Source organism: Anomaloglossus baeobatrachus, unplaced genomic scaffold (genome assembly GCF_048569485.1).
Source record: "Anomaloglossus baeobatrachus isolate aAnoBae1 unplaced genomic scaffold, aAnoBae1.hap1 Scaffold_2735, whole genome shotgun sequence".
Taxonomy (NCBI): domain Eukaryota; kingdom Metazoa; phylum Chordata; class Amphibia; order Anura; family Aromobatidae; genus Anomaloglossus; species Anomaloglossus baeobatrachus.
Window position 1 is genome coordinate 107,533 of NW_027442234.1, and position 19,888 is coordinate 127,420.

Consider the following 19,888-nt stretch of genomic DNA (forward strand, 5'->3'; position numbering starts at 1 on the left):
GTTATCGCTTCTCGGCCTTTTGGCTAAGATCAAGTGTAGTATCTGTTCTTATCAGTTTAATATCTGATACGTCCCCTATCTGGGGACCATATATTAAATGGATTTTTAGAACAGGGAGATGGAAAAAGAGCTTGCTCTGTCCACTCCACGCATTGACCTGGTATTGCAGTACCTCCAGGAACGGTGCACCCCTTCTTAACCCAGTTTCCAAAAGCAGAACTCAATTCACCTGATTCATATTAGCCCGATTTAATGAATTGGAAGAAAGCATACGTCTTCATATGCACCTCAATTTGGCCCATTCACTTTTCACACTTCCTCCTTTTGTTTTTTATCTTTCACACTTTTGACTTTCTTTATTCATCCAAATAGCAAACTCATCACCACTCAACCTGACCAACTCGGCTATGTCCCCGTGCTGCAGTTCTCTGTCTTATCTAGATCATTTGCAATTGAATGGAATAGATCCCTTTTGGACAAAGTGGATTCACCTGCTGCTGCAGTGACCACAGGTGTGATAACATCTAGAATTGGCATCTGGTGCGATCTCTCCGCTTCCACTCCAAAGAAAGTTACCTGTTTATTCCTATCATGCATTGGTTTTTGGGGTTTTCTTTGAGTAATGATGATCTCTTTAGTAGTCTGTTGGCGCCCTCTCCTGGAGGAATAGTTTGCTTGCTCTTGGACATTCTAAAAGAGAGGTCATGATAGACATTGAGCGTCTGAGCTCAATTGGGGACAGTCATGGGTGATGAATGTTTGCAACCTACTGCGAAGCCTCATACCGCAATATAAGGAACGTCAAATACTAAGAAAGGGCGGCCTATGAAAGAATTACTACTTTCAATAAGTACACTTAAACGGCTAATTGGGAATAGAAAAACTGTAAAAAGCCCTCTGAGAAAGCCCCCCTCTAACCTTTGATAGTAAGCTTTTCTGTAGTCTGCCTGTTGATGTATTTTCCGTTTGAACTGTGCACAACATGAAGAGACGGAACACTGGCGGCTTGTCACAATGCCCCCCGATGACATCACAATAGCGCTGCTGCCTAGAAAACAAGCTGCGCAGAAGAAGTTGTTCTTTGGGTGGGAGGGTGGGCTAGTGGAAGGAGGGGGCAATCTCTTTTTTTCCCGGGTGGTAGGGGGATGACAGGAGAAGGGAAGCGGGTGGTGAGAAAGGTACAGAGGGCAGGGTTTGGGGGCTGGGAAGGAAAGGGAAAAGATTAGGGTTTGGGGATGATGAAAGGGCTTTCTACGGGTAAGGATGGCAAAGGGTGGCAGTGACGGAAAGTCAGGCAACCTGTCCTGTCCGTCTTTTTGTATCGTGAATTGGAAAGACTGCAAGGGGGAGGGGAGTTGCTTGCGCCCTAAAGGAGGAGTTATTCAGATTCATTGCAGTGGGCGGCGGCTGCAAAACGCACCATTCTTCTTGTTTTGGCTCTGCAAAGCAGCCTTTTCAAGGGTTGGCTTGGGTGACAAAATGTCTTGTGTAGGCGTGGGTTTGTCTCCCTCTCGCTCTCTCTCCCTAAGATGTGTCCGGCATAGGCCAGGGTGCCACTCGAGGCCCAAACCAATTCTGGTTATCGCTTCTCGGCCTTTTGGCTAAGATCAAGTGTAGTATCTGTTCTTATCAGTTTAATATCTGATACGTCCCCTATCTGGGGACCATATATTAAATGGATTTTTAGAACAGGGAGATGGAAAAAGAGCTTGCTCTGTCCACTCCACGCATTGACCTGGTATTGCAGTACCTCCAGGAACGGTGCACCCCTTCTTAACCCAGTTTCCAAAAGCAGAACTCAATTCACCTGATTCATATTAGCCCGATTTAATGAATTGGAAGAAAGCATACGTCTTCATATGCACCTCAATTTGGCCCATTCACTTTTCACACTTCCTCCTTTTGTTTTTTATCTTTCACACTTTTGACTTTCTTTATTCATCCAAATAGCAAACTCATCACCACTCAACCTGACCAACTCGGCTATGTCCCCGTGCTGCAGTTCTCTGTCTTATCTAGATCATTTGCAATTGAATGGAATAGATCCCTTTTGGACAAAGTGGATTCACCTGCTGCTGCAGTGACCACAGGTGTGATAACATCTAGAATTGGCATCTGGTGCGATCTCTCCGCTTCCACTCCAAAGAAAGTTACCTGTTTATTCCTATCATGCATTGGTTTTTGGGGTTTTCTTTGAGTAATGATGATCTCTTTAGTAGTCTGTTGGCGCCCTCTCCTGGAGGAATAGTTTGCTTGCTCTTGGACATTCTAAAAGAGAGGTCATGATAGACATTGAGCTTCTGAGCTCAATTGGGGACAGTCATGGGTGATGAATGTTTGCAACCTACTGCGAAGCCTCATACCGCAATATAAGGAACGTCAAATACTAAGAAAGGGCGGCCTATGAAAGAATTACTACTTTCAATAAGTACACTTAAACGGCTAATTGGGAATAGAAAAACTGTAAAAAGCCCTCTGAGAAAGCCCCCCTCTAACCTTTGATAGTAAGCTTTTCTGTAGTCTGCCTGTTGATGTATTTTCCGTTTGAACTGTGCACAACATGAAGAGACGGAACACTGGCGGCTTGTCACAATGCCCCCCGATGACATCACAATAGCGCTGCTGCCTAGAAAACAAGCTGCGCAGAAGAAGTTGTTCTTTGGGTGGGAGGGTGGGCTAGTGGAAGGAGGGGGCAATCTCTTTTTTTCCCGGGTGGTAGGGGGATGACAGGAGAAGGGAAGCGGGTGGTGAGAAAGGTACAGAGGGCAGGGTTTGGGGGCTGGGAAGGAAAGGGAAAAGATTAGGGTTTGGGGATGATGAAAGGGCTTTCTACGGGTAAGGATGGCAAAGGGTGGCAGTGACGGAAAGTCAGGCAACCTGTCCTGTCCGTCTTTTTGTATCGTGAATTGGAAAGACTGCAAGGGGGAGGGGAGTTGCTTGCGCCCTAAAGGAGGAGTTATTCAGATTCATTGCAGTGGGCGGCGGCTGCAAAACGCACCATTCTTCTTGTTTTGGCTCTGCAAAGCAGCCTTTTCAAGGGTTGGCTTGGGTGACAAAATGTCTTGTGTAGGCGTGGGTTTGTCTCCCTCTCGCTCTCTCTCCCTAAGATGTGTCCGGCATAGGCCAGGGTGCCACTCGAGGCCCAAACCAATTCTGGTTATCGCTTCTCGGCCTTTTGGCTAAGATCAAGTGTAGTATCTGTTCTTATCAGTTTAATATCTGATACGTCCCCTATCTGGGGACCATATATTAAATGGATTTTTAGAACAGGGAGATGGAAAAAGAGCTTGCTCTGTCCACTCCACGCATTGACCTGGTATTGCAGTACCTCCAGGAACGGTGCACCCCTTCTTAACCCAGTTTCCAAAAGCAGAACTCAATTCACCTGATTCATATTAGCCCGATTTAATGAATTGGAAGAAAGCATACGTCTTCATATGCACCTCAATTTGGCCCATTCACTTTTCACACTTCCTCCTTTTGTTTTTTATCTTTCACACTTTTGACTTTCTTTATTCATCCAAATAGCAAACTCATCACCACTCAACCTGACCAACTCGGCTATGTCCCCGTGCTGCAGTTCTCTGTCTTATCTAGATCATTTGCAATTGAATGGAATAGATCCCTTTTGGACAAAGTGGATTCACCTGCTGCTGCAGTGACCACAGGTGTGATAACATCTAGAATTGGCATCTGGTGCGATCTCTCCGCTTCCACTCCAAAGAAAGTTACCTGTTTATTCCTATCATGCATTGGTTTTTGGGGTTTTCTTTGAGTAATGATGATCTCTTTAGTAGTCTGTTGGCGCCCTCTCCTGGAGGAATAGTTTGCTTGCTCTTGGACATTCTAAAAGAGAGGTCATGATAGACATTGAGCTTCTGAGCTCAATTGGGGACAGTCATGGGTGATGAATGTTTGCAACCTACTGCGAAGCCTCATACCGCAATATAAGGAACGTCAAATACTAAGAAAGGGCGGCCTATGAAAGAATTACTACTTTCAATAAGTACACTTAAACGGCTAATTGGGAATAGAAAAACTGTAAAAAGCCCTCTGAGAAAGCCCCCCTCTAACCTTTGATAGTAAGCTTTTCTGTAGTCTGCCTGTTGATGTATTTTCCGTTTGAACTGTGCACAACATGAAGAGACGGAACACTGGCGGCTTGTCACAATGCCCCCCGATGACATCACAATAGCGCTGCTGCCTAGAAAACAAGCTGCGCAGAAGAAGTTGTTCTTTGGGTGGGAGGGTGGGCTAGTGGAAGGAGGGGGCAATCTCTTTTTTTCCCGGGTGGTAGGGGGATGACAGGAGAAGGGAAGCGGGTGGTGAGAAAGGTACAGAGGGCAGGGTTTGGGGGCTGGGAAGGAAAGGGAAAAGATTAGGGTTTGGGGATGATGAAAGGGCTTTCTACGGGTAAGGATGGCAAAGGGTGGCAGTGACGGAAAGTCAGGCAACCTGTCCTGTCCGTCTTTTTGTATCGTGAATTGGAAAGACTGCAAGGGGGAGGGGAGTTGCTTGCGCCCTAAAGGAGGAGTTATTCAGATTCATTGCAGTGGGCGGCGGCTGCAAAACGCACCATTCTTCTTGTTTTGGCTCTGCAAAGCAGCCTTTTCAAGGGTTGGCTTGGGTGACAAAATGTCTTGTGTAGGCGTGGGTTTGTCTCCCTCTCGCTCTCTCTCCCTAAGATGTGTCCGGCATAGGCCAGGGTGCCACTCGAGGCCCAAACCAATTCTGGTTATCGCTTCTCGGCCTTTTGGCTAAGATCAAGTGTAGTGTTGTTCGAAGAGGTGGTTTAAGCTCCAGGCCACCTTAGTACAATGATACAATGCACACTGGAAGGTTACGCTTGCTAGTACTCTGGGTGGATAGTATATTCATCTAGAGGAAAACATGGCCCTACCAGGATCGAGGCTATTAGACTGAGTAAGGGTGGGGGGCTATGGTACAACGTGCCCCAGGACTGACGACCCTGGAGTGAGTCTGAGCTTGCTGGCTTGGGACCCCGGCAAGCCTTGGGCTCTGTAGCACACCGTACCTTGCCTTTTCATACTTTTTGAGCATATTACCCTATCCCGGCCTTCTGGCTAGGAAGGGAAATTTTTATAATCCCGGTCGGAGGTCTGGTCAGCTTTGGGCTGAGAAACTAACACCCGGTTGGAGGTCCGGGTCAGCTTCGGCTGAGAAACCAACACCCGGTTGGAGGTCTGGGTCAGCTTCGGCTGAGAAACCAACACCCGGTTGGATGTCCGGTTAGCCTTGGGCTGAGAAACCAACACCGGTTGACGGTCCGGGCAGTTTCGGCTGCGAAACCAACAACTAGTAGCTCTCTACTCCACTTGGGTAAGATGCCTGGGTGGACGCTGGGAGCAACGACAAGGCTCAACCAGGCTTCGGCTTGGGGGAGCACCGAAGATCCCTGACCCTTGCTGTGGCCTTCTGGCTCGGAGGGACGGGGTTGATTTTTGGGGACCCTCTCCTCACGGTGGGGTCCACACGAATCCTAGCCTTTGCACTGTTTTTGGTGTGACTTCGGTCATGCATTTTTTGTGGTGCTTTGGAAAGCTTCATTAAATCAAAATCTGTTCTTATCAGTTTAATATCTGATACGTCCCCTATCTGGGGACCATATATTAAATGGATTTTTAGAACAGGGAGATGGAAAAAGAGCTTGCTCTGTCCACTCCACGCATTGACCTGGTATTGCAGTACCTCCAGGAACGGTGCACCCCTTCTTAACCCAGTTTCCAAAAGCAGAACTCAATTCACCTGATTCATATTAGCCCGATTTAATGAATTGGAAGAAAGCATACGTCTTCATATGCACCTCAATTTGGCCCATTCACTTTTCACACTTCCTCCTTTTGTTTTTTATCTTTCACACTTTTGACTTTCTTTATTCATCCAAATAGCAAACTCATCACCACTCAACCTGACCAACTCGGCTATGTCCCCGTGCTGCAGTTCTCTGTCTTATCTAGATCATTTGCAATTGAATGGAATAGATCCCTTTTGGACAAAGTGGATTCACCTGCTGCTGCAGTGACCACAGGTGTGATAACATCTAGAATTGGCATCTGGTGCGATCTCTCCGCTTCCACTCCAAAGAAAGTTACCTGTTTATTCCTATCATGCATTGGTTTTTGGGGTTTTCTTTGAGTAATGATGATCTCTTTAGTAGTCTGTTGGCGCCCTCTCCTGGAGGAATAGTTTGCTTGCTCTTGGACATTCTAAAAGAGAGGTCATGATAGACATTGAGCTTCTGAGCTCAATTGGGGACAGTCATGGGTGATGAATGTTTGCAACCTACTGCGAAGCCTCATACCGCAATATAAGGAACGTCAAATACTAAGAAAGGGCGGCCTATGAAAGAATTACTACTTTCAATAAGTACACTTAAACGGCTAATTGGGAATAGAAAAACTGTAAAAAGCCCTCTGAGAAAGCCCCCCTCTAACCTTTGATAGTAAGCTTTTCTGTAGTCTGCCTGTTGATGTATTTTCCGTTTGAACTGTGCACAACATGAAGAGACGGAACACTGGCGGCTTGTCACAATGCCCCCCGATGACATCACAATAGCGCTGCTGCCTAGAAAACAAGCTGCGCAGAAGAAGTTGTTCTTTGGGTGGGAGGGTGGGCTAGTGGAAGGAGGGGGCAATCTCTTTTTTTCCCGGGTGGTAGGGGGATGACAGGAGAAGGGAAGCGGGTGGTGAGAAAGGTACAGAGGGCAGGGTTTGGGGGCTGGGAAGGAAAGGGAAAAGATTAGGGTTTGGGGATGATGAAAGGGCTTTCTACGGGTAAGGATGGCAAAGGGTGGCAGTGACGGAAAGTCAGGCAACCTGTCCTGTCCGTCTTTTTGTATCGTGAATTGGAAAGACTGCAAGGGGGAGGGGAGTTGCTTGCGCCCTAAAGGAGGAGTTATTCAGATTCATTGCAGTGGGCGGCGGCTGCAAAACGCACCATTCTTCTTGTTTTGGCTCTGCAAAGCAGCCTTTTCAAGGGTTGGCTTGGGTGACAAAATGTCTTGTGTAGGCGTGGGTTTGTCTCCCTCTCGCTCTCTCTCCCTAAGATGTGTCCGGCATAGGCCAGGGTGCCACTCGAGGCCCAAACCAATTCTGGTTATCGCTTCTCGGCCTTTTGGCTAAGATCAAGTGTAGTATCTGTTCTTATCAGTTGGAGGTCCGGTCAGCTTTGGGCTGAGAAACCAACACCCGGTTGGAGGTCCGGGTCAGCTTTGGCTGAGAAACCAACACCCGGTTGGAGGTCCGGTTAGCCTTGGGCTGAGAAACCAACACCCGGTTGGAGGTCCGGTCAGCCTTGGGCTGAGAAACCAACACCCGGTTGGAGGTCCGGTCAGCCTTGGGCTGAGAAACCAACACCGGTTGACGGTCCGGGCAGTCTCGGCTGCGAAACCAACGACTAGTAGCTCCCTACTCCACTTGGGTAAGATGCCTCGGTGGACGCTGGGAGCAACAACAAGGCTCAACCAGGCTTCGGCTTGGGGGAGCACCGAAGATCCCTGACCCTCGCTGTGGCCTTCTGGCTCGGAGGGACGGGGTTGATTTTTGGGGATCCTCTTCTCACGGAGGGTTCCACACGAATCCTAGCCTTTGCACTGTTTTTGGTGTGACTTCGGTCATGCATTTTTGCGGTGCTTTGGAAAGCTTCATTAAATCAAAAAATCTGTTCTTATCAGTTTAATATCTGATACGTCCCCTATCTGGGGACCATATATTAAATGGATTTTTAGAACAGGGAGATGGAAAAAGAGCTTGCTCTGTCCACTCCACGCATTGACCTGGTATTGCAGTACCTCCAGGAACGGTGCACCCCTTCTTAACCCAGTTTCCAAAAGCAGAACTCAATTCACCTGATTCATATTAGCCCGATTTAATGAATTGGAAGAAAGCATACGTCTTCATATGCACCTCAATTTGGCCCATTCACTTTTCACACTTCCTCCTTTTGTTTTTTATCTTTCACACTTTTGACTTTCTTTATTCATCCAAATAGCAAACTCATCACCACTCAACCTGACCAACTCGGCTATGTCCCCGTGCTGCAGTTCTCTGTCTTATCTAGATCATTTGCAATTGAATGGAATAGATCCCTTTTGGACAAAGTGGATTCACCTGCTGCTGCAGTGACCACAGGTGTGATAACATCTAGAATTGGCATCTGGTGCGATCTCTCCGCTTCCACTCCAAAGAAAGTTACCTGTTTATTCCTATCATGCATTGGTTTTTGGGGTTTTCTTTGAGTAATGATGATCTCTTTAGTAGTCTGTTGGCGCCCTCTCCTGGAGGAATAGTTTGCTTGCTCTTGGACATTCTAAAAGAGAGGTCATGATAGACATTGAGCTTCTGAGCTCAATTGGGGACAGTCATGGGTGATGAATGTTTGCAACCTACTGCGAAGCCTCATACCGCAATATAAGGAACGTCAAATACTAAGAAAGGGCGGCCTATGAAAGAATTACTACTTTCAATAAGTACACTTAAACGGCTAATTGGGAATAGAAAAACTGTAAAAAGCCCTCTGAGAAAGCCCCCCTCTAACCTTTGATAGTAAGCTTTTCTGTAGTCTGCCTGTTGATGTATTTTCCGTTTGAACTGTGCACAACATGAAGAGACGGAACACTGGCGGCTTGTCACAATGCCCCCCGATGACATCACAATAGCGCTGCTGCCTAGAAAACAAGCTGCGCAGAAGAAGTTGTTCTTTGGGTGGGAGGGTGGGCTAGTGGAAGGAGGGGGCAATCTCTTTTTTTCCCGGGTGGTAGGGGGATGACAGGAGAAGGGAAGCGGGTGGTGAGAAAGGTACAGAGGGCAGGGTTTGGGGGCTGGGAAGGAAAGGGAAAAGATTAGGGTTTGGGGATGATGAAAGGGCTTTCTACGGGTAAGGATGGCAAAGGGTGGCAGTGACGGAAAGTCAGGCAACCTGTCCTGTCCGTCTTTTTGTATCGTGAATTGGAAAGACTGCAAGGGGGAGGGGAGTTGCTTGCGCCCTAAAGGAGGAGTTATTCAGATTCATTGCAGTGGGCGGCGGCTGCAAAACGCACCATTCTTCTTGTTTTGGCTCTGCAAAGCAGCCTTTTCAAGGGTTGGCTTGGGTGACAAAATGTCTTGTGTAGGCGTGGGTTTGTCTCCCTCTCGCTCTCTCTCCCTAAGATGTGTCCGGCATAGGCCAGGGTGCCACTCGAGGCCCAAACCAATTCTGGTTATCGCTTCTCGGCCTTTTGGCTAAGATCAAGTGTAGTATCTGTTCTTATCAGTTTAATATCTGATACGTCCCCTATCTGGGGACCATATATTAAATGGATTTTTAGAACAGGGAGATGGAAAAAGAGCTTGCTCTGTCCACTCCACGCATTGACCTGGTATTGCAGTACCTCCAGGAACGGTGCACCCCTTCTTAACCCAGTTTCCAAAAGCAGAACTCAATTCACCTGATTCATATTAGCCCGATTTAATGAATTGGAAGAAAGCATACGTCTTCATATGCACCTCAATTTGGCCCATTCACTTTTCACACTTCCTCCTTTTGTTTTTTATCTTTCACACTTTTGACTTTCTTTATTCATCCAAATAGCAAACTCATCACCACTCAACCTGACCAACTCGGCTATGTCCCCGTGCTGCAGTTCTCTGTCTTATCTAGATCATTTGCAATTGAATGGAATAGATCCCTTTTGGACAAAGTGGATTCACCTGCTGCTGCAGTGACCACAGGTGTGATAACATCTAGAATTGGCATCTGGTGCGATCTCTCCGCTTCCACTCCAAAGAAAGTTACCTGTTTATTCCTATCATGCATTGGTTTTTGGGGTTTTCTTTGAGTAATGATGATCTCTTTAGTAGTCTGTTGGCGCCCTCTCCTGGAGGAATAGTTTGCTTGCTCTTGGACATTCTAAAAGAGAGGTCATGATAGACATTGAGCTTCTGAGCTCAATTGGGGACAGTCATGGGTGATGAATGTTTGCAACCTACTGCGAAGCCTCATACCGCAATATAAGGAACGTCAAATACTAAGAAAGGGCGGCCTATGAAAGAATTACTACTTTCAATAAGTACACTTAAACGGCTAATTGGGAATAGAAAAACTGTAAAAAGCCCTCTGAGAAAGCCCCCCTCTAACCTTTGATAGTAAGCTTTTCTGTAGTCTGCCTGTTGATGTATTTTCCGTTTGAACTGTGCACAACATGAAGAGACGGAACACTGGCGGCTTGTCACAATGCCCCCCGATGACATCACAATAGCGCTGCTGCCTAGAAAACAAGCTGCGCAGAAGAAGTTGTTCTTTGGGTGGGAGGGTGGGCTAGTGGAAGGAGGGGGCAATCTCTTTTTTTCCCGGGTGGTAGGGGGATGACAGGAGAAGGGAAGCGGGTGGTGAGAAAGGTACAGAGGGCAGGGTTTGGGGGCTGGGAAGGAAAGGGAAAAGATTAGGGTTTGGGGATGATGAAAGGGCTTTCTACGGGTAAGGATGGCAAAGGGTGGCAGTGACGGAAAGTCAGGCAACCTGTCCTGTCCGTCTTTTTGTATCGTGAATTGGAAAGACTGCAAGGGGGAGGGGAGTTGCTTGCGCCCTAAAGGAGGAGTTATTCAGATTCATTGCAGTGGGCGGCGGCTGCAAAACGCACCATTCTTCTTGTTTTGGCTCTGCAAAGCAGCCTTTTCAAGGGTTGGCTTGGGTGACAAAATGTCTTGTGTAGGCGTGGGTTTGTCTCCCTCTCGCTCTCTCTCCCTAAGATGTGTCCGGCATAGGCCAGGGTGCCACTCGAGGCCCAAACCAATTCTGGTTATCGCTTCTCGGCCTTTTGGCTAAGATCAAGTGTAGTATCTGTTCTTATCAGTTTAATATCTGATACGTCCCCTATCTGGGGACCATATATTAAATGGATTTTTAGAACAGGGAGATGGAAAAAGAGCTTGCTCTGTCCACTCCACGCATTGACCTGGTATTGCAGTACCTCCAGGAACGGTGCACCCCTTCTTAACCCAGTTTCCAAAAGCAGAACTCAATTCACCTGATTCATATTAGCCCGATTTAATGAATTGGAAGAAAGCATACGTCTTCATATGCACCTCAATTTGGCCCATTCACTTTTCACACTTCCTCCTTTTGTTTTTTATCTTTCACACTTTTGACTTTCTTTATTCATCCAAATAGCAAACTCATCACCACTCAACCTGACCAACTCGGCTATGTCCCCGTGCTGCAGTTCTCTGTCTTATCTAGATCATTTGCAATTGAATGGAATAGATCCCTTTTGGACAAAGTGGATTCACCTGCTGCTGCAGTGACCACAGGTGTGATAACATCTAGAATTGGCATCTGGTGCGATCTCTCCGCTTCCACTCCAAAGAAAGTTACCTGTTTATTCCTATCATGCATTGGTTTTTGGGGTTTTCTTTGAGTAATGATGATCTCTTTAGTAGTCTGTTGGCGCCCTCTCCTGGAGGAATAGTTTGCTTGCTCTTGGACATTCTAAAAGAGAGGTCATGATAGACATTGAGCTTCTGAGCTCAATTGGGGACAGTCATGGGTGATGAATGTTTGCAACCTACTGCGAAGCCTCATACCGCAATATAAGGAACGTCAAATACTAAGAAAGGGCGGCCTATGAAAGAATTACTACTTTCAATAAGTACACTTAAACGGCTAATTGGGAATAGAAAAACTGTAAAAAGCCCTCTGAGAAAGCCCCCCTCTAACCTTTGATAGTAAGCTTTTCTGTAGTCTGCCTGTTGATGTATTTTCCGTTTGAACTGTGCACAACATGAAGAGACGGAACACTGGCGGCTTGTCACAATGCCCCCCGATGACATCACAATAGCGCTGCTGCCTAGAAAACAAGCTGCGCAGAAGAAGTTGTTCTTTGGGTGGGAGGGTGGGCTAGTGGAAGGAGGGGGCAATCTCTTTTTTTCCCGGGTGGTAGGGGGATGACAGGAGAAGGGAAGCGGGTGGTGAGAAAGGTACAGAGGGCAGGGTTTGGGGGCTGGGAAGGAAAGGGAAAAGATTAGGGTTTGGGGATGATGAAAGGGCTTTCTACGGGTAAGGATGGCAAAGGGTGGCAGTGACGGAAAGTCAGGCAACCTGTCCTGTCCGTCTTTTTGTATCGTGAATTGGAAAGACTGCAAGGGGGAGGGGAGTTGCTTGCGCCCTAAAGGAGGAGTTATTCAGATTCATTGCAGTGGGCGGCGGCTGCAAAACGCACCATTCTTCTTGTTTTGGCTCTGCAAAGCAGCCTTTTCAAGGGTTGGCTTGGGTGACAAAATGTCTTGTGTAGGCGTGGGTTTGTCTCCCTCTCGCTCTCTCTCCCTAAGATGTGTCCGGCATAGGCCAGGGTGCCACTCGAGGCCCAAACCAATTCTGGTTATCGCTTCTCGGCCTTTTGGCTAAGATCAAGTGTAGTATCTGTTCTTATCAGTTTAATATCTGATACGTCCCCTATCTGGGGACCATATATTAAATGGATTTTTAGAACAGGGAGATGGAAAAAGAGCTTGCTCTGTCCACTCCACGCATTGACCTGGTATTGCAGTACCTCCAGGAACGGTGCACCCCTTCTTAACCCAGTTTCCAAAAGCAGAACTCAATTCACCTGATTCATATTAGCCCGATTTAATGAATTGGAAGAAAGCATACGTCTTCATATGCACCTCAATTTGGCCCATTCACTTTTCACACTTCCTCCTTTTGTTTTTTATCTTTCACACTTTTGACTTTCTTTATTCATCCAAATAGCAAACTCATCACCACTCAACCTGACCAACTCGGCTATGTCCCCGTGCTGCAGTTCTCTGTCTTATCTAGATCATTTGCAATTGAATGGAATAGATCCCTTTTGGACAAAGTGGATTCACCTGCTGCTGCAGTGACCACAGGTGTGATAACATCTAGAATTGGCATCTGGTGCGATCTCTCCGCTTCCACTCCAAAGAAAGTTACCTGTTTATTCCTATCATGCATTGGTTTTTGGGGTTTTCTTTGAGTAATGATGATCTCTTTAGTAGTCTGTTGGCGCCCTCTCCTGGAGGAATAGTTTGCTTGCTCTTGGACATTCTAAAAGAGAGGTCATGATAGACATTGAGCTTCTGAGCTCAATTGGGGACAGTCATGGGTGATGAATGTTTGCAACCTACTGCGAAGCCTCATACCGCAATATAAGGAACGTCAAATACTAAGAAAGGGCGGCCTATGAAAGAATTACTACTTTCAATAAGTACACTTAAACGGCTAATTGGGAATAGAAAAACTGTAAAAAGCCCTCTGAGAAAGCCCCCCTCTAACCTTTGATAGTAAGCTTTTCTGTAGTCTGCCTGTTGATGTATTTTCCGTTTGAACTGTGCACAACATGAAGAGACGGAACACTGGCGGCTTGTCACAATGCCCCCCGATGACATCACAATAGCGCTGCTGCCTAGAAAACAAGCTGCGCAGAAGAAGTTGTTCTTTGGGTGGGAGGGTGGGCTAGTGGAAGGAGGGGGCAATCTCTTTTTTTCCCGGGTGGTAGGGGGATGACAGGAGAAGGGAAGCGGGTGGTGAGAAAGGTACAGAGGGCAGGGTTTGGGGGCTGGGAAGGAAAGGGAAAAGATTAGGGTTTGGGGATGATGAAAGGGCTTTCTACGGGTAAGGATGGCAAAGGGTGGCAGTGACGGAAAGTCAGGCAACCTGTCCTGTCCGTCTTTTTGTATCGTGAATTGGAAAGACTGCAAGGGGGAGGGGAGTTGCTTGCGCCCTAAAGGAGGAGTTATTCAGATTCATTGCAGTGGGCGGCGGCTGCAAAACGCACCATTCTTCTTGTTTTGGCTCTGCAAAGCAGCCTTTTCAAGGGTTGGCTTGGGTGACAAAATGTCTTGTGTAGGCGTGGGTTTGTCTCCCTCTCGCTCTCTCTCCCTAAGATGTGTCCGGCATAGGCCAGGGTGCCACTCGAGGCCCAAACCAATTCTGGTTATCGCTTCTCGGCCTTTTGGCTAAGATCAAGTGTAGTATCTGTTCTTATCAGTTTAATATCTGATACGTCCCCTATCTGGGGACCATATATTAAATGGATTTTTAGAACAGGGAGATGGAAAAAGAGCTTGCTCTGTCCACTCCACGCATTGACCTGGTATTGCAGTACCTCCAGGAACGGTGCACCCCTTCTTAACCCAGTTTCCAAAAGCAGAACTCAATTCACCTGATTCATATTAGCCCGATTTAATGAATTGGAAGAAAGCATACGTCTTCATATGCACCTCAATTTGGCCCATTCACTTTTCACACTTCCTCCTTTTGTTTTTTATCTTTCACACTTTTGACTTTCTTTATTCATCCAAATAGCAAACTCATCACCACTCAACCTGACCAACTCGGCTATGTCCCCGTGCTGCAGTTCTCTGTCTTATCTAGATCATTTGCAATTGAATGGAATAGATCCCTTTTGGACAAAGTGGATTCACCTGCTGCTGCAGTGACCACAGGTGTGATAACATCTAGAATTGGCATCTGGTGCGATCTCTCCGCTTCCACTCCAAAGAAAGTTACCTGTTTATTCCTATCATGCATTGGTTTTTGGGGTTTTCTTTGAGTAATGATGATCTCTTTAGTAGTCTGTTGGCGCCCTCTCCTGGAGGAATAGTTTGCTTGCTCTTGGACATTCTAAAAGAGAGGTCATGATAGACATTGAGCTTCTGAGCTCAATTGGGGACAGTCATGGGTGATGAATGTTTGCAACCTACTGCGAAGCCTCATACCGCAATATAAGGAACGTCAAATACTAAGAAAGGGCGGCCTATGAAAGAATTACTACTTTCAATAAGTACACTTAAACGGCTAATTGGGAATAGAAAAACTGTAAAAAGCCCTCTGAGAAAGCCCCCCTCTAACCTTTGATAGTAAGCTTTTCTGTAGTCTGCCTGTTGATGTATTTTCCGTTTGAACTGTGCACAACATGAAGAGACGGAACACTGGCGGCTTGTCACAATGCCCCCCGATGACATCACAATAGCGCTGCTGCCTAGAAAACAAGCTGCGCAGAAGAAGTTGTTCTTTGGGTGGGAGGGTGGGCTAGTGGAAGGAGGGGGCAATCTCTTTTTTTCCCGGGTGGTAGGGGGATGACAGGAGAAGGGAAGCGGGTGGTGAGAAAGGTACAGAGGGCAGGGTTTGGGGGCTGGGAAGGAAAGGGAAAAGATTAGGGTTTGGGGATGATGAAAGGGCTTTCTACGGGTAAGGATGGCAAAGGGTGGCAGTGACGGAAAGTCAGGCAACCTGTCCTGTCCGTCTTTTTGTATCGTGAATTGGAAAGACTGCAAGGGGGAGGGGAGTTGCTTGCGCCCTAAAGGAGGAGTTATTCAGATTCATTGCAGTGGGCGGCGGCTGCAAAACGCACCATTCTTCTTGTTTTGGCTCTGCAAAGCAGCCTTTTCAAGGGTTGGCTTGGGTGACAAAATGTCTTGTGTAGGCGTGGGTTTGTCTCCCTCTCGCTCTCTCTCCCTAAGATGTGTCCGGCATAGGCCAGGGTGCCACTCGAGGCCCAAACCAATTCTGGTTATCGCTTCTCGGCCTTTTGGCTAAGATCAAGTGTAGTATCTGTTCTTATCAGTTTAATATCTGATACGTCCCCTATCTGGGGACCATATATTAAATGGATTTTTAGAACAGGGAGATGGAAAAAGAGCTTGCTCTGTCCACTCCACGCATTGACCTGGTATTGCAGTACCTCCAGGAACGGTGCACCCCTTCTTAACCCAGTTTCCAAAAGCAGAACTCAATTCACCTGATTCATATTAGCCCGATTTAATGAATTGGAAGAAAGCATACGTCTTCATATGCACCTCAATTTGGCCCATTCACTTTTCACACTTCCTCCTTTTGTTTTTTATCTTTCACACTTTTGACTTTCTTTATTCATCCAAATAGCAAACTCATCACCACTCAACCTGACCAACTCGGCTATGTCCCCGTGCTGCAGTTCTCTGTCTTATCTAGATCATTTGCAATTGAATGGAATAGATCCCTTTTGGACAAAGTGGATTCACCTGCTGCTGCAGTGACCACAGGTGTGATAACATCTAGAATTGGCATCTGGTGCGATCTCTCCGCTTCCACTCCAAAGAAAGTTACCTGTTTATTCCTATCATGCATTGGTTTTTGGGGTTTTCTTTGAGTAATGATGATCTCTTTAGTAGTCTGTTGGCGCCCTCTCCTGGAGGAATAGTTTGCTTGCTCTTGGACATTCTAAAAGAGAGGTCATGATAGACATTGAGCTTCTGAGCTCAATTGGGGACAGTCATGGGTGATGAATGTTTGCAACCTACTGCGAAGCCTCATACCGCAATATAAGGAACGTCAAATACTAAGAAAGGGCGGCCTATGAAAGAATTACTACTTTCAATAAGTACACTTAAACGGCTAATTGGGAATAGAAAAACTGTAAAAAGCCCTCTGAGAAAGCCCCCCTCTAACCTTTGATAGTAAGCTTTTCTGTAGTCTGCCTGTTGATGTATTTTCCGTTTGAACTGTGCACAACATGAAGAGACGGAACACTGGCGGCTTGTCACAATGCCCCCCGATGACATCACAATAGCGCTGCTGCCTAGAAAACAAGCTGCGCAGAAGAAGTTGTTCTTTGGGTGGGAGGGTGGGCTAGTGGAAGGAGGGGGCAATCTCTTTTTTTCCCGGGTGGTAGGGGGATGACAGGAGAAGGGAAGCGGGTGGTGAGAAAGGTACAGAGGGCAGGGTTTGGGGGCTGGGAAGGAAAGGGAAAAGATTAGGGTTTGGGGATGATGAAAGGGCTTTCTACGGGTAAGGATGGCAAAGGGTGGCAGTGACGGAAAGTCAGGCAACCTGTCCTGTCCGTCTTTTTGTATCGTGAATTGGAAAGACTGCAAGGGGGAGGGGAGTTGCTTGCGCCCTAAAGGAGGAGTTATTCAGATTCATTGCAGTGGGCGGCGGCTGCAAAACGCACCATTCTTCTTGTTTTGGCTCTGCAAAGCAGCCTTTTCAAGGGTTGGCTTGGGTGACAAAATGTCTTGTGTAGGCGTGGGTTTGTCTCCCTCTCGCTCTCTCTCCCTAAGATGTGTCCGGCATAGGCCAGGGTGCCACTCGAGGCCCAAACCAATTCTGGTTATCGCTTCTCGGCCTTTTGGCTAAGATCAAGTGTAGTATCTGTTCTTATCAGTTTAATATCTGATACGTCCCCTATCTGGGGACCATATATTAAATGGATTTTTAGAACAGGGAGATGGAAAAAGAGCTTGCTCTGTCCACTCCACGCATTGACCTGGTATTGCAGTACCTCCAGGAACGGTGCACCCCTTCTTAACCCAGTTTCCAAAAGCAGAACTCAATTCACCTGATTCATATTAGCCCGATTTAATGAATTGGAAGAAAGCATACGTCTTCATATGCACCTCAATTTGGCCCATTCGCTTTTCACACTTCCTCCTTTTGTTTTTTATCTTTCACACTTTTGACTTTCTTTATTCATCCAAATAGCAAACTCATCACCACTCAACCTGACCAACTCGGCTATGTCCCCGTGCTGCAGTTCTCTGTCTTATCTAGATCATTTGCAATTGAATGGAATAGATCCCTTTTGGACAAAGTGGATTCACCTGCTGCTGCAGTGACCACAGGTGTGATAACATCTAGAATTGGCATCTGGTGCGATCTCTCCGCTTCCACTCCAAAGAAAGTTACCTGTTTATTCCTATCATGCATTGGTTTTTGGGGTTTTCTTTGAGTAATGATGATCTCTTTAGTAGTCTGTTGGCGCCCTCTCCTGGAGGAATAGTTTGCTTGCTCTTGGACATTCTAAAAGAGAGGTCATGATAGACATTGAGCTTCTGAGCTCAATTGGGGACAGTCATGGGTGATGAATGTTTGCAACCTACTGCGAAGCCTCATACCGCAATATAAGGAACGTCAAATACTAAGAAAGGGCGGCCTATGAAAGAATTACTACTTTCAATAAGTACACTTAAACGGCTAATTGGGAATAGAAAAACTGTAAAAAGCCCTCTGAGAAAGCCCCCCTCTAACCTTTGATAGTAAGCTTTTCTGTAGTCTGCCTGTTGATGTATTTTCCGTTTGAACTGTGCACAACATGAAGAGACGGAACACTGGCGGCTTGTCACAATGCCCCCCGATGACATCACAATAGCGCTGCTGCCTAGAAAACAAGCTGCGCAGAAGAAGTTGTTCTTTGGGTGGGAGGGTGGGCTAGTGGAAGGAGGGGGCAATCTCTTTTTTTCCCGGGTGGTAGGGGGATGACAGGAGAAGGGAAGCGGGTGGTGAGAAAGGTACAGAGGGCAGGGTTTGGGGGCTGGGAAGGAAAGGGAAAAGATTAGGGTTTGGGGATGATGAAAGGGCTTTCTACGGGTAAGGATGGCAAAGGGTGGCAGTGACGGAAAGTCAGGCAACCTGTCCTGTCCGTCTTTTTGTATCGTGAATTGGAAAGACTGCAAGGGGGAGGGGAGTTGCTTGCGCCCTAAAGGAGGAGTTATTCAGATTCATTGCAGTGGGCGGCGGCTGCAAAACGCACCATTCTTCTTGTTTTGGCTCTGCAAAGCAGCCTTTTCAAGGGTTGGCTTGGGTGACAAAATGTCTTGTGTAGGCGTGGGTTTGTCTCCCTCTCGCTCTCTCTCCCTAAGATGTGTCCGGCATAGGCCAGGGTGCCACTCGAGGCCCAAACCAATTCTGGTTATCGCTTCTCGGCCTTTTGGCTAAGATCAAGTGTAGTATCTGTTCTTATCAGTTTAATATCTGATACGTCCCCTATCTGGGGACCATATATTAAATGGATTTTTAGAACAGGGAGATGGAAAAAGAGCTTGCTCTGTCCACTCCACGCATTGACCTGGTATTGCAGTACCTCCAGGAACGGTGCACCCCTTCTTAACCCAGTTTCCAAAAGCAGAACTCAATTCACCTGATTCATATTAGCCCGATTTAATGAATTGGAAGAAAGCATACGTCTTCATATGCACCTCAATTTGGCCCATTCACTTTTCACACTTCCTCCTTTTGTTTTTTATCTTTCACACTTTTGACTTTCTTTATTCATCCAAATAGCAAACTCATCACCACTCAACCTGACCAACTCGGCTATGTCCCCGTGCTGCAGTTCTCTGTCTTATCTAGATCATTTGCAATTGAATGGAATAGATCCCTTTTGGACAAAGTGGATTCACCTGCTGCTGCAGTGACCACAGGTGTGATAACATCTAGAATTGGCATCTGGTGCGATCTCTCCGCTTCCACTCCAAAGAAAGTTACCTGTTTATTCCTATCATGCATTGGTTTTTGGGGTTTTCTTTGAGTAATGATGATCTCTTTAGTAGTCTGTTGGCGCCCTCTCCTGGAGGAATAGTTTGCTTGCTCTTGGACATTCTAAAAGAGAGGTCATGATAGACATTGAGCTTCTGAGCTCAATTGGGGACAGTCATGGGTGATGAATGTTTGCAACCTACTGCGAAGCCTCATACCGCAATATAAGGAACGTCAAATACTAAGAAAGGGCGGCCTATGAAAGAATTACTACTTTCAATAAGTACACTTAAACGGCTAATTGGGAATAGAAAAACTGTAAAAAGCCCTCTGAGAAAGCCCCCCTCTAACCTTTGATAGTAAGCTTTTCTGTAGTCTGCCTGTTGATGTATTTTCCGTTTGAACTGTGCACAACATGAAGAGACGGAACACTGGCGGCTTGTCACAATGCCCCCCGATGACATCACAATAGCGCTGCTGCCTAGAAAACAAGCTGCGCAGAAGAAGTTGTTCTTTGGGTGGGAGGGTGGGCTAGTGGAAGGAGGGGGCAATCTCTTTTTTTCCCGGGTGGTAGGGGGATGACAGGAGAAGGGAAGCGGGTGGTGAGAAAGGTACAGAGGGCAGGGTTTGGGGGCTG

The 19,888-nt window shown here is 46.8% G+C and overlaps 12 non-coding genes and 1 pseudogene across 12 annotated transcripts; all 13 read left to right on the plus strand.

The window, feature by feature from the left end:
* The first annotated feature begins 3 nt into the window (after nt 1–3).
* LOC142265244 (U2 spliceosomal RNA) lies at nt 4–194 on the plus strand. Its single transcript, XR_012731594.1, has one exon. It is a non-coding gene; the product is annotated as a U2 spliceosomal RNA (small nuclear RNA).
* A 1,387-nt stretch (nt 195–1,581) lies between these two features.
* On the plus strand, nt 1,582–1,772 carry LOC142265245 (U2 spliceosomal RNA). The gene has a single exon (XR_012731595.1). It is a non-coding gene; the product is annotated as a U2 spliceosomal RNA (small nuclear RNA).
* Nucleotides 1,773–3,159: 1,387 nt separating this feature from the next.
* Nucleotides 3,160–3,350, plus strand: LOC142265247 (U2 spliceosomal RNA). The gene has a single exon (XR_012731597.1). It is a non-coding gene; the product is annotated as a U2 spliceosomal RNA (small nuclear RNA).
* Nucleotides 3,351–5,535: 2,185 nt separating this feature from the next.
* LOC142265281 (U2 spliceosomal RNA) lies at nt 5,536–5,731 on the plus strand. Its single transcript, XR_012731627.1, has one exon. It is a non-coding gene; the product is annotated as a U2 spliceosomal RNA (small nuclear RNA).
* A 1,387-nt stretch (nt 5,732–7,118) lies between these two features.
* Nucleotides 7,119–7,248, plus strand: LOC142265286 (U2 spliceosomal RNA; annotated as a pseudogene).
* A 387-nt stretch (nt 7,249–7,635) lies between these two features.
* LOC142265279 (U2 spliceosomal RNA) lies at nt 7,636–7,832 on the plus strand. The gene has a single exon (XR_012731625.1). It is a non-coding gene; the product is annotated as a U2 spliceosomal RNA (small nuclear RNA).
* Nucleotides 7,833–9,219: 1,387 nt separating this feature from the next.
* Nucleotides 9,220–9,410, plus strand: LOC142265248 (U2 spliceosomal RNA). Its single transcript, XR_012731598.1, has one exon. It is a non-coding gene; the product is annotated as a U2 spliceosomal RNA (small nuclear RNA).
* Nucleotides 9,411–10,797: 1,387 nt separating this feature from the next.
* LOC142265249 (U2 spliceosomal RNA) lies at nt 10,798–10,988 on the plus strand. The gene has a single exon (XR_012731599.1). It is a non-coding gene; the product is annotated as a U2 spliceosomal RNA (small nuclear RNA).
* A 1,387-nt stretch (nt 10,989–12,375) lies between these two features.
* LOC142265251 (U2 spliceosomal RNA) lies at nt 12,376–12,566 on the plus strand. The gene has a single exon (XR_012731600.1). It is a non-coding gene; the product is annotated as a U2 spliceosomal RNA (small nuclear RNA).
* Nucleotides 12,567–13,953: 1,387 nt separating this feature from the next.
* On the plus strand, nt 13,954–14,144 carry LOC142265252 (U2 spliceosomal RNA). Its single transcript, XR_012731601.1, has one exon. It is a non-coding gene; the product is annotated as a U2 spliceosomal RNA (small nuclear RNA).
* Nucleotides 14,145–15,531: 1,387 nt separating this feature from the next.
* LOC142265253 (U2 spliceosomal RNA) lies at nt 15,532–15,722 on the plus strand. Its single transcript, XR_012731602.1, has one exon. It is a non-coding gene; the product is annotated as a U2 spliceosomal RNA (small nuclear RNA).
* Nucleotides 15,723–17,109: 1,387 nt separating this feature from the next.
* Nucleotides 17,110–17,300, plus strand: LOC142265254 (U2 spliceosomal RNA). Its single transcript, XR_012731603.1, has one exon. It is a non-coding gene; the product is annotated as a U2 spliceosomal RNA (small nuclear RNA).
* A 1,387-nt stretch (nt 17,301–18,687) lies between these two features.
* Nucleotides 18,688–18,878, plus strand: LOC142265255 (U2 spliceosomal RNA). The gene has a single exon (XR_012731604.1). It is a non-coding gene; the product is annotated as a U2 spliceosomal RNA (small nuclear RNA).
* Nucleotides 18,879–19,888: the final 1,010 nt, after the last annotated feature.